This window comes from Coffea arabica, chromosome 1c (assembly GCF_036785885.1).
Source record: "Coffea arabica cultivar ET-39 chromosome 1c, Coffea Arabica ET-39 HiFi, whole genome shotgun sequence".
NCBI lineage: Eukaryota > Viridiplantae > Streptophyta > Magnoliopsida > Gentianales > Rubiaceae > Coffea > Coffea arabica.
This window is the reverse complement of record NC_092310.1, coordinates 2,254,350-2,267,979: the sequence shown is the minus strand read 5'-3', so window position 1 is coordinate 2,267,979 and position 13,630 is coordinate 2,254,350. Positions and strand designations below refer to the sequence as shown.

General features: G+C 35.9%; 1 long non-coding RNA gene and 1 other non-coding gene across 6 annotated transcripts; both read left to right on the top strand.

Annotated features, from left to right (window-relative positions):
• The first annotated feature begins 1,597 nt into the window (after positions 1-1,597).
• LOC113693706 (uncharacterized) lies at positions 1,598-9,708 on the top strand. 5 transcript variants are annotated; one of them, XR_011841312.1, is made up of 4 exons: positions 1,603-1,778; positions 1,880-3,321; positions 3,429-5,303; positions 5,488-9,708. It is a non-coding gene; the product is annotated as an uncharacterized lncRNA (long non-coding RNA). The 5 variants fall into 5 exon arrangements; XR_011841282.1 differs by having other exon boundaries at positions 1,604-1,778; positions 3,429-9,708; XR_011841307.1 differs by lacking the exon at positions 1,603-1,778 and having other exon boundaries at positions 1,785-3,321; positions 3,429-3,513; positions 3,596-9,708.
• Positions 9,709-10,898: 1,190 nt separating this feature from the next.
• Positions 10,899-10,982, top strand: TRNAL-CAA (transfer RNA leucine (anticodon CAA)). The gene has a single exon. It is a non-coding gene; the product is annotated as a tRNA-Leu (tRNA).
• The last annotated feature ends 2,648 nt before the right edge of the window (positions 10,983-13,630 follow it).

Below are 13,630 nucleotides of genomic sequence, written 5' to 3'. Positions count from 1 at the left end.
ACTAAATATTTAGTGTTCAAATTTTGCTCATATGATATATGAACGGAACTCAAGCTCAATTAGAGTATTATATACAAGTTGAACAAGAACCTGTTCGTGAAAAATTCAATTCATTGAGAGCTCTATGTCAAAGTTCCAAATGCCATGCCAAAGTGCTTATAATTCAATGTACTGTAATGATTTGATACATGTGAAATAAAAAGATAATTTGAAAAATATATTTATAAAAAAGTTAGAATTTTTCCGCGAAAAGCACAATCCAAACAAATTTGTTTATTTGATACCCAATCTCCTAGAAATTTGAACTGCCAGGCCCCAACTATGGAATGACACAATTCAAATTGGAGATGGGCCTAAATGAGACTTCAGAGGAATGTGAAACCTTCTTGAAATACTGAATAATATCCCACCCGATATCCATTTTTAGAGGAATCTGGAATCCTCTAATCTGCTGGTGTTTTCATTTTGGCCATTTGCCTTTTCATTCGGTCCATATTCATTGGATAAAAAAAAAGAGAAAGAAAAAAGTATCTATATTCACATTTTTTTCCGTTAGAAAATTGTTATTGGCACACAATTATTCATCAATGTTCCCTTAGTACTTATCTACCATGTTAATTAGTAATAACATCCCTATTCAATCACCATTCAATCTTGCTACCAATTACTGCATTTCAATCACTATTTCATTATGAAATTGTAATTGAAATTAATATTTTAAGTATTTTTTCACACAAATTAAAAAATCAAGGAGTTATGAAGTAAAGTATGAATAATTACAATCTAATTAAAATTATTTTTTGTTAATCGTTATTTATCAATGTGTTTTCTAAATACTTATCTACGACATCCATTAGACAACGATATCCCTACTCGATCTTGCTATCCATTATTGCATTTCAACCACTATTTTATTATTAAATTGCAACCAAATTAAAAGTCTAAGTGTTTTTAATTTATTCAAGAAACTAAAAAATCAAAATAAGGAGATTACGTTAATAAACATATATTAAGGCAAGTGTGTTTGGATTGTAAATTATTTGAGATATTTTTATTGTAACACTTTTTTTGATGTGATGTATGTGAGATAAAAAGGTGATTGAAAAATGTGTTGATAATGTAATCAAATCAGTATGTGTCAATAAGGTATAAATAAAGTGAAATAATCTTCAATCCACACACATAGCACACCAACAACATATTTGTGACATAAAGCATGAGTGCTTTTGATGTAATTAATTTTTTAAAAAATAATCTATTTAAACAAATCAATTTATATACTAAATTAGATCTTGTCATTTTTCTCTAAAACAATTTTATCTTCTTTATAAATTTATTTTTTAATTATATTTTTATCTCATATACGTCAAATTATTATTGTACTTTTTTCTACAAAAATTTCAGAAAAAAAAAAACAATTCGAACGGAAGTTTTGAGAAAGTTCCCTAAGCCTACGGGCTTTGACCATTCACAGCTGTCAAGGTTTTTTTTTAAAAATAATTTCAGTAAAAGAAAATGATTTCTATCGCACCCAAAAAAAAAAATATGTATAAATCTGGTGGCGACCACATTTCCTAAATCAAATAAACAACCGACTTTGGGGCAATACGCGTAAGGGAATCTTAGCCCGAGTCCAACGAGGATAAGAGCTCTTTTTAACCGTCCAGATCACGTAAGACAGCTTAATCCTAGCAGTTCATTCTCTTCCCAAGCATCTATAAATACCCCCAATCCCCGCTTTCCTTTCCTGTGGCCTTTTGCTTCCGTTTCGTTTTGTGGTAAGAAATCATATGCTTTTATCTTCATCGTGGATTTTCTTGGGATTCTACGGTTAGGCTTTCGGTAAATGAGATTCAATTGTTGTGGTTTTTTGTCTCAGCTGAAGGTTAGGATCTTCGGTTGATGATTATCGCTAGGTTCGATCGTTGCTTCTATGGTTGTGATGATTTGATTAATTTGAAGCTTATTATCGCTAATTTTTTTGATGGCGACTTTTGAGATTTAATCATGGTTTTTTTTTTTTGGCGGTTGATCGGGTATTTCGAAGGATTGAACGGGAAGGATACCAGTTTTTGCACTAGATTCGGTTTGTTTATGTGGTAATTTCTGGATCATTCCAATTATTGGACAAATTTGACATCAAATTTCCTTCAAAATTAGCCCTGTTTTGGTTCAAAAATAGCCCCGTTTTGGTTCTTCTTTCTGGTTTTCTTGCCGTGCTTCTTGTAGAATGATGGATTTCGGGCGGATGGAGTAGGAAGCAACTTTCTGTTGGATGGATGTGAGCGTAATCTGAATCTGGAGTTTATATTTAATCTGTGGCTGTTATTGTTGTTGTGATTGCTGTAGGCAGTGCTCTGGACTTTCGGTAGTTTTGGCGTGTTGTCTATCGAGGATTGATGAGGAAGATTGAGTTTTTACTATTGTTGGGTTTGTTAATTAGTAATTTCTCGATCGTTTTTTGTTATCAAGATTCGTCTTTTTTTCCTGGTTCTTTTGATGTTCTCGTTGTGGCGTGGCAGAATCCTAGTCTTCGGTGGGGCTAAAAAGAGACTTTCTGGATGCGAATATCATGCTACGACACCGGGAGTTTTTCCCTCGCCCCTTTTTTTTGGTTTCCTTTTTTATTTCCTGAAAAAATTAACTGGGGAGTAATTAGCAACTGGCCTTATCTGTTGTATTGATTTAGGGGAGCTTGGATGCAGGAGGCTCTGGTCATGTTTTTGTCCCTGCTATACTGGTTTGCAAGATTCCTGAAGTTTTCTCTGTCCTTGATTGTTTTCAGCTGGTTGATGCTGATTTGCTCTGTGAGACAGCGAGTTCGTTTTCTGATCTCCTGCATTTGTGTTGTGCAATATAGGGTTTCAGTGATTCGGAGTTGTAGTGACAACTGAGCCTTCCTTCCTCGGATGGTAAACTGTTTTGGAGGGAGTTATATTCTTCCAAACAATCTTGTGCTTTTGTCACCTTTTGATATCTGCAGACCTTTTCTTCCCAGGACAAACACCATTGAAATAGCTTCCAACCTCTCCATTCAATTTGCCTCCACCTATTTTGCTGCTGCTGCTGCTGGGTTTTGCCCATTTGTTCTCTTTAGGCTTTTGAATTTATTTTGGTTCCCTGCCTTCTGTCTTTGGGAATGTTTCTCAGATGCTTAGGATCGTATCAATATGGTAATATTGATGTTGTGAAGTATTTCTTAGCTTTTAAATTCTGGTTCTTTTGATGTGATCTTAGAATGATGGAGTTCTGTGTATGAAAGTGAAAAGAGCTCTTCCTGGATGGATAGAAGCAAAAAGAGCTCTTCTTGGATGGATGAAGGTGATAAATTGGGAGTTCTCTTCTGCCAATCAATTCTTTGTTTGTGTTCTTTGCTTAAAAATCACTGGCGCGCGTTGGTAATGGCTTAACTATTATCTTCATTTTAGGGAAGTTTGGATCGGAGCATTTTCATCATGTTTGTTACCCTGCTATTCGGGCTTAACAAGATTTTGGAGGACCTCTATTTCCCTGGTTGTTTTCTGCTGTTTTGTTGAAGTTGATTAGGACATTTGTGGATTTGCTCTGCTTGTTCTCTAATTTCCTATATTACTAGGGTGTTGCAACTTTGGGTTCCAGTGATTTGTGATTCAAACTTGCCTTTCCATCCTCGGATCAAGGGCTTGTAAAATTTTTTGGAGGGAGTTAATTTCTCACCTACGCTAATTGTTCTTTTGTGCTTGAGGAATTTAGGGGGTTGGACACCATATTTATAATATAATTTGTCCGTGAATCTTTTTGGTCTGCAGCATGTCATGCAGAGTCAACTTTCCTGATCCACTCTGAATAGAACGGGTTGTAACCAAGTGCATATCTTTGCTATTCAACCATTTATTTCTGGAAAAACTGTATGAATGCTTTCAACCTACCCATTCAATTCACCGAAGGTTAGCATTTTTTTTGGCTTTTGTATTTGATGGACTAGCTTAATCCAGCGCTTTTCTTTGGGGATGGTTATGTGCTGCTCAGTATATAACAGGAAGTAGATTCCGTCATCAAACATTTTTGTATGGTTGGGGTTCCTGGTATTTTGCTTATGCAACTTGATCTGAAGAAGAGTTAAGGCTATGCATATTGGTTTGATTGAATGATAACTTGTTCAGAGTTTTTATTTGAGGATTATTCTTGTCTTTGTGCCAAGTCTTTTGATCCATTCCTTTATTGAGGGTGGTGACGGAACATGGGCTTTTGGATGCCATTCTTTTTAGAATTATGGGATGTGATTCTTCGTGGAATTATGCAATGGATGTGAATGTGATCCTTGATTTTGCTTTCTGCTTTATTTTTGCATTGCTGTAGGCAGCAGTTCTGGTTTTTCAGCAGTCTCCCTATAGAGTGGATTGGTAAAAGGACTTGACGCTAATTACTGTGTTTTGTTCTTGGTGATTTTTCAAGATTTGTCTTGTCTTCTGGTTTTTTTGATGTCTTTCAAGAATAGTGGATTTCTGGTGTGTGGAGGCGAGAGTTTTCTCTTGGATGGATGTGAATAAAATCGGGAGATATCTTTTCAACCTGGTCTTTCTTTGTTCCCTCTGCCTGAAAAAATCAAGGTGGCGGTTGGTGATGCCTTCTGTCTGTTGTGTTGATTTTAGGGAAGCTTGTTGCAGGAGTGTTGGTGTGTTTGGTACCCTGCTAATGGGTTTTGTAACAAGATTTTGGATAAGCTCTCTCTTTCCCTGCTCTTTTTTTTGCTGTTTCTTTAAAAATGATTTTCTCTACTTGTTCTCTAATTTACCATATCATTTTGTGTCGAATCTAGGATTCTGGTGATTCAGAGGTGTGGCCAAAACTTAGGTCTCTGTCCTCAAGATCAAAGGCTAGTACATTATTATAGAGGGGGATTTATCTTCTTACCTATGCTTATCATTCTTTATTCTTTTTGGCTTGAGCATTTTACAGGTTTTAGTACTTTTTGATGTCTGCAGACTATTATAAATATAATCTAGTTTTTTTGTAAATCTTTTCTTCCATAGTCCACCATGTTTGTAGAAATGTTATGCATTATTTGTTTTGTCAGTAATTGCTTGGAAGTCTTGTGTTCCTGATCCTCAAGGAAAAGGTATCACTGCTTAATCCCAGCGATTAATGGTTGAACACCTTCGACCTGCCCATTCAATTCACATGCACCCATTTTGCTGCTTATCCCATGCCTTCTTTATCTCTGGGGAATGGTTCTCAGATGCTTAGGATCTTACCAGTTTGGCGATTTTGATCTTCTGAAGTATTTCTTAGTGCTGAAATTCTGCCACTAAACATGTTTTAAGGTAGGTTCTGGTGTTTTGGTGGTTCATCATGATCTGAAGTTTATGCTTGTTATATGAATAGGTTTGGGGTTATGGTAGGTAATCTAAATTTGTAAAAAGCTGGTGTTATTGGTTCATTCCATTGTCAGTTCTCATCTGTGTCGAATTTTGAATTTTTGTTGGCTTTTTGTGTTGCTTTCCGCAGTCAAAGGGAGGTCTCTGGGATGTGTCTCTTCGTGAATAAATTGGATGGGTCTGAATGTAATGAAAAATCTGGAGCTTTTACCTGGACCTCCAGGTGGTGTTTTTGTTGTTGCTTTAGGTGATGTTGCTATAGGTGGTGGCTCTGGGCTTCCAGAAGTTTCTCTGTGGTGTTGATTAAGAATTGATCATGAAGGCCTGCACTTTCTTGCACTTTTGCAGTATGTTGTGTACTTCATGAATGGTACTTGTTCTTTTCTTTTTCTAAGATTGTCTCTTCTTTTCTGGTTCTTTTGGTGTGGTTGTCTTAGAATGGTGGAGTTCTGCATGGGCAAAAAGTGCTCTCTTCTCTTGGATGGATGTGGTAAATCAGGAGTTCTCTTGTTTGTTCTGTTTGCCGTGAGATCACTGGTGTTTGTTGGTAATGGCTTCTCTCGTCTTCATTTTAGGATAGCTTGGATCAAAGCATTGTTATCATGTTTGTTACTGTGCTATTCTGGGCGAAAAGATTTTGGAGGAGCTCTCTCTTTCCCTACTTGTTTTCTGTTGTTTCCTTGAATTGAGTGAGAGATCTCTGGATGGTAGATCTGCTCTGTCTTATAATTTCCTATATTACTAGGGCCTTCAGTGAAGGTGGTTCAACTTACCTCTCCATTCTCGGATCAAGGGCTAGTAAACTTATTTGGAGGGAGTTATTTTCTCACCTATACTAATTTATCTTTTGTGCATGAGGAATTTAGGGGTTTTGACACTATAATTTTTCTGTTAATATTTTCTTATTCTGTCTCCATTATTTGGTCTGGTGGTAATCCCTGCAGAGTTGACTTTCCTGATCCATGAGAAATAGATTGAGGTATAACCAAGTGTATATCTCTGCTTATTCTCAACTTTTTTTTTTCTAAACCATCTACGAATTGTCTTCTCTCCATTCAATTCACCTAAGTTATTGTACCCTATTGTTCTTTTCTTGTGTTTCGTATTTTGATGGATTAGCTTAGTCCAGGACTTCTCTTTGGGGATGGCTCTGCGGTGCTTGGTATCTAACGGGTATTAAATTCTGTCATCTAACATGTCTGTATAGGTAGTGTTTTTTGGTGGTGCTGATTCGTCTTGGTCTGAAGAAGATTGAATGCTACATTTATCAGTTCTGATAATATTCTAGATGATCTACAATTTTTATTTCATCTTTGTGCCAAGTTCAAGTCTCTGTTGGCTATTCATGTTTTCACTCACTCGCAGAATTCTAATGAGGGTGGTGACTGAATATGGGCTTTTGGAGGTGATGATTCTTAAAAATTGTTGGATGGATGTGAATGTAATATGTAATTTGGAGTTTTGCTTTCTGCATCATTGTTGCATTGCTATAGGCAGTTGCTTTACTGTTTGTTCCGATCTTGGTGATGTTTCAAGATTTCGTTTCCTCGGGTTCTGGTTCTTTTGATGTTGTCTTTCAGGAACAGTGGACTTCTGGTTTGCGGAGGGTAGAAGAGCTTTTATTTGGATGGATGTGAATTAAATTGGGAGTTTTTCTTGCCAACGTGGTCTTTGTTTGTTCTCTTTCCTTGAAAATTCACTGGGGGTATTTGGTGACGGTTTCTATCTGTTGTCTTGATTTTAGGGAAGCTTGAACCGGGACTATTGGCCATGTTTGGGATCCTGGTTTTGTGATAAGATTTTGGATGAGCTTTTCTCTTTCCCAACCTTTTTTTTCTATTTTTTTGTTCATTTTCTTGAAAAATGATTTTCTCGCTGTTCTTTAATTTACTATATTATTTTTTGTGAGTCTAGGCTTCCAGTGACTTGGAGGTGTGGCGAAGACTTAAGGTCTCTATTGTCAGATCAAAGGCTAGTACATTGTTTTGGAGGGTGTTCGTCTACTCTTACCATTCCTTTCCGCTTGGGGATGTGAAGCCCATGTTCCTGATCCTCATTTAAGAGAGCAGTGATTTGCGTATCACTGCTTAATCCCAACTGTTAATTGTGCTGTGACCTGCCCATTTAATTCACTTGCACCTATTTTGCTTCTCTATTAGTTTCTGATTAGCTTTATCCCAGGCCCTTTCTTTATTTGGGGATTGTTTTCTTGTAAACTATCTAATTCTGCCATTGAACATGCATGTATTGGCGGTTCCTGGTGTTTTGATGATTCATCATGATCTGAAAAGAATTAACATTATGCTTGGTATATTAATTAGTTTTGATGGTATGTATATAACCTAAATTTCTGGATGGTTGGGATTAATGGACAGCTCTGATAATGGACAGCTCTGATATTGGTTTTCATCTTGGTGTCGAGTTTTAAGTTGGGTTCTGATGTCCTGGTACTCCCTTGCACAACTGTAGTCCTAGCGAGAGGATTGTGAAGAAATAGGGGTCTCTTGGATGATTATGTTATTCAGATATCCACGATATTGTGGTTTGAATCATGGAATCTCTCTTCATGCCATCTTGTTATTGTGTTTGTTGAAAACATCACTGATGCATTAGTCATGCTTTATAATCTGTTTAATTTTGCAGATTGGATTTAGGAGTTTTGGTCATGGTATTGTTCTTAAGTAACAGGTTCAAGATATATGTTATAGGCCTTATGGAATTGAATATAAGGTGGGATGACGGTTCACATATACTTCTTCAATTCTTTAGCTTTTGATGGATGAATTCTGAATTACTCATGATGGTCGTCCAACTATGCTGTGTTTTCAGCATTTTTACTATTGAGTTCATAAAGTATTTGAAAGAATAAAGGGTGCATGGAAATATTTGGTTTGGCATGTTCTTCAGGGTGCATAGAAATAATTGGTTTGTCATGTTCTTCAGGGTTCAGTACAAGTTTTTGGAAAATTCTGACGTCAATTAGCTTCTTCATCTGTCAAAATTCTCTCTGTTGCTGTTTGATGTTATTGCTGTAGACTGACGGGGTGAATTATCAGAATTAGGGGATGCAAAGAAGAACTTCAATTTATGGTTCACCATGATCCTGATTGATTTTGCACATGTTGAATGTGATGTTGCATAACTGGTTTCCATTTAGGGAGTTTGAATTCAAGAATCTCTGGTCATTTTGTTACCTTTTGTTACCTGGTATTGTGGTCTACATGATTTCGAAGGAGTTCCTCGCTCGTGTGATTGTGCCTGGTTTTCTTTGTATAGCACTATAGTTTTTTAAATTATGGCATTCAATTTCAGGAAGAGCTGGGGGTTGAACTCGGATGAATGATTTTAAGCCTGAATTTCTGCATTATTAATCCATACTAGTTGCATACTACTGATCACCAAGAAATCGAAACAGACGTAGAGGTTTCTTATCCTGATCATTTGTAATGGATATGTTTTGAGCGCAATTGCAGTGTCATTTGTTTGTCCAGGTTTATTCATGACGGTGTTGTCAATATACTTTGAAGTTGCAGATTCTGCTTTGATAGCATGAGAGGAGTTTTGGTTGTCTTTAGCGAAGTTTTGTATATTCTATAGCAAGCATTTTTATTCCATTGAATTTAAGACATCTTTACCTCAACCAGTTCTTGAGTTCAATATCCAGAAATTGGGATTTCTATTTGTCTCTCCTTTCAAGTTGTATAGATGGTGAAGATGTAGCGCTTCCTAGTCTACCTGGAATTTGATTGACAACTTTGAATGTGGAAAGAAACTTCTGATAGACTCTGGGGTGCAGCCTAAGATGTAACTCAGTATGGATTATCAAGTTCATGGTCATGGTCAAGTTGTTGGTATATTTCTTGCCGCCTCTATCATTCTTGGGCTTTTGGTGTGTTGTGGCTTTTGGTGTGTTGTAACTGGTACGCCCACTATTATAGACGAGGGTCAGAAATCCGCAGTGGTCCTATCACCATTGAATACTTGCTGCTAGCCTCCATTATCTATAATTGAATGGAAGAAAACATTTGGTTATTCGCACTTGTAAGCAGATGCTGGTTCAGTCATGTTAGAACAGATGCATGCAATATCTGTTTTGGAAGTCATCGACTTACATACCACTGGTATTGCTATTGGTATTGTTTAGTCATGTAAGAACAGATGCAATATCTGTTTTTGTAGTCATCAACTTGCAAACCACTGGTACTGGTATTGTTTGTGAATTTCATTTCATACTTGAATTTTGTGATCCCCTGGTACATGGGTTTAGTATGCAATTTGAAGTGCATGTAACTGAATTTTGTTTTCTTTAGGGAGAAGTTATTGGACAATATTTTCTTATGGCCTTGACAGATATGGTGTGGCATTATGAGGTCCAATTTAAGATCTGCAATAGTTGTATGCATTGCTGTTTTGGGAGGGGGTTGCATCTTAACAGGCCCTGGCACAGGTGTATGTTCATAGAACCATTTTGTAAATGATTGAGAAATTGAGAGGAATCCAAATGCCTTGTTTTCAAGTATCGAAATTCATTAATTTGTTTGAAGTGTGGATTCATGATTTCGTTGGATTCATGAAATGAGTGTGTTCCAGGGCAACCTTGTCATTTGCTGTGGACGATTTATCTGTGCAGCTTAAGCCCCTTGAATGCTATAGAAAATTAACTGTCGCCTAATAGTTTCACACGGTAGTAGATCTCCTAATTTGGAAGTTCATAACTGAGGGGTGGTAACTTAGTTGATTTATAGGTTAACCCTGCTGCAGTTTAAGGGTAAGATTTGGTATGAAAACAAGTGAAGAAAGTTGGGCGGTTGTAATCGTGGTATATGTTTGGTCAGGTAACCTCAAGGTTGTCTAATGGGATTCAAGGCCCCCCTCCATATGGAGACACACACACCCAGCCACCCAAAAAAAGAAAAAAAAAGTGTGTTATTAAGGAAAGGTGTGCTATTAGTACAGTTTATTTTGCTATTTTTGTTAAAACTGATTAATTGAGATTGCTGTGTGGGGATGTGGCTTGATGGTTCCCTCGGCCTGACGGTCTTTTTTGACTTTGCTGCATCTGAGTTCGATTTTTTTTGTTTTGTTTTGTGGGAGATGCATCTATAGCAGCACTTTCTTGTCTGTGGTTCTTAATTGTGGCTTGCTTGTTTGTATGCTTGTGCTGTTTTGTTTGGTAGGATGCTTGTAACTCTGCCTGTCTCATCAGACAGCCGGTCCCAAGCCCGGGAAAAAGAGGAGGGAAAGCCTGATCTTATGAGATAGTATCGGTCATTACTAAATATGGTTCTTCAAGTTTTACTAGAAGATCACAATGATTGATGTGGTTCGGTTTAAGGGTTAAACACTACTGCTCATGTTTCTTCCGAGAGAACAAAAGCTATATGAAAGAAAAAGGAGGTTCTAGTGCGTATAATTTGCCTTGCCGTGCAAATAACTAGGAAATCATCGCCTAATAACTTGACAACGGGGGGAATTAGTTTACGTTTAGCATTTCGGCTTTTATTATCATATAATCACTGTGTTGCTCCAACTGGGCAGTCAGTCAGGATGGCCGAGTGGTCTAAGGCGCCAGACTCAAGTTCTGGTCCTCGTGAGAGGGCGTGGGTTCAAATCCCACTTCTGACAAACAACCGATAGAGTGACAGCAGATAATTCGGGCATGGTTATAAAATCCAAATCCTGTATTTGTTTTTAGTCGAAACAATTTCTTCTTGTATAGTTCTTGAAGAAACCATGTGGATGCGAATGCCTTTTTAAACATTTATCTTCCATTTGATGCTTTTATCTGATCGTGTAAAAATGTTGGATCGTGGTTCATTCTTTTCTTGGGGAATATTTCAAACAAAATCCCCAACTGGAGAAATATTTGGTGTAAACTATTTAGGAAGTTTTTAAATTATTTTAGTTAGTTACTTTTCGTCCGTCATGTATTTTATATATCAAATTGGCCCTTCACAATAAAGAATGAACCACCGTATTTGTGTTCAACTAAATAGTAATTGGCATTAGTACAACATTCGTACACTTTCTTTTGGGGTCGTTCTGTAGAATTTAGACGAGATCCAACATTTTTACACGATCAGATAAAAGCATCAAATGGAAGATAAATGTTTAAAAAGGCATTCGCATCCACATGGTTTCTTCAAGAACTATACAAGAAGAAATTGTTTCGACTAAAAACAAATACAGGATTTGCATCGAATTTAATGATGGAGGAGTAAAATTTGACATACTTACTTTGAGGAGTTAAATTCAAATTTAAAATATATTATTGATCAAAATTTAACAATCAAAGTAGTCTAAACCTACTAAATAGTTTATTCTTATTTCATCTTGGTGCGCTTAATTGAGGCATGGGCACAAAGGTGCATGTAATGATCAACTATGGTTGGGAGGTGAGAAAAATTTATGCACAACCATTTGAAAATTGAAATTTGTCATCAAGATTTGTTGTGCTCTATATATATATATATATATATATATTGGTTAGAATGAGTATTGGTGGAAAAGTCTTGGTGGTGATGGGATGAAATAAAACAAAGGAGAAGATTGGCCAAGAGTCTTTTTCCTGGTTTCATGGCATCATAATAGTTGTAGGCACTTAAAATTCGAGTCTTAGGTAGTTCATGCCTTTCTTGTGTATGCCATTTTCCTTTCTTTTCTTTTTTATTTATGTATTGACTTATTTCAGAAGTTGTTTATTTGTTGGCATAATGTTGCCACAAGGCTTTAGTCTACATTTGGTTGTGTCCTTATTTTTCATTAAAGGAATGCTACTATTGTCACACAAGATTTGTAGAAATTAGAGGTTTTAGTATTACTAACAAAAGTATCCGATTGTTTAATTTCCTCCTAGATTTTTTTTTTATGTGAGATAGATTTAAAGATAGTTTGTCTTTCATATTTTTTTCTGGCATATGCACAGTTGCAAATCTAAAGTATTACACATTTTGGAGGCATTTCTGAAATCTTTGAAAACAACTTCACTTTCTTAGTTTCGAATTTTTGAATGACAGGTTTACTCTTGTATCTTCATCTGCTGAGTCCAATAAATGGTATTAAAAAATATTTAGATATTCAATAAAATTGTTAAAACAATTGTGTTTGGTACAACCAAACTCTATGATTAGGTTCAATTTCTTAAGAAAGACCTCAGAAAAAAAAATTCTTAAGAACAATATAGTGCTTACAAATGGAATCTTTGAAAACAATTTTACTCTCTTAGGTTTGAATTTCTTAATGATAGGTCTCTTTTAATAATTATTGTTAATTAATCTAACATTATACCTAAAAAAAAGAATTTCTAAAATGATAGGAAGAAAGATTGTCCTTTTACTCCCATATCTTCAAATGTTGAATCTTTTATGTTTCTTTCTATATAATTAATGGTATTGAAAAATATTGATATCAAACAAAATTGTTAAAACAATTATGTTTGGTACAATCAAACTCTATGATTATGTTCAAGTTCTTAAGAAAGACCTCAGAAAGGAAGAAAAAAAATTTCAAAACCCGTCGGGTTTAACGAATCATTTGTTCGACCATCCGAATCAAACGGTTTAAAGCGAGTCATCTGTAACTCTAATTCAATTGCTAAATCACTCGGTTCCATGATAGGTCCATCAGTTTGACCGGTTCAACCGTTGAGTTGAACCGGATTTAATAACTATGAGATAAAGTGAAAGGATGTTTGTATGAAGAAATTCTTCGGGAATTAAATTTTTTGTATCATGATTTAAAGAGTAATATTATCATATTTGAAAATTCACTAAAAACTACTGTGTCCTCCTTCCTTTTCTGCCTAACTTTGGGTGGAAAGTTTTTAAAGAGATGGAGGGAAGTCAAATCTTTCCAAATATTTTCTTTTCGTACTTATTTTTACTTTCAAACGATAGAAAAAGTTTTTTTGTCCTTTCAAAACTTTTACTTTCTATTCATTTCCTTCCTCCCAAACTAGCGGTAAAGGTATCGCTTCAGGTTTACATCTTTCATAGTCTTTGTTCCTCGATCCAACTCTGAAGGTACTCGGAACTACAAGGACACAAGACTGAATTTTAAGTGTTTCGTAATTCTAAAGCCGCTAAGCTTTTCATAATTTCACGTCCTAAATCTAGTTCCGTCTATGACGGGAGGGAATCTACATATACTTGTCAATGTATTTATAATAGAATCACAAAATCAACTAACTAGCAAGACAGTACATTTGGACAACATATGAACCGAGTTTGGTTGGTCTTGATATAGTTGGATGTACTGTCGATAAAAAAAAAAAA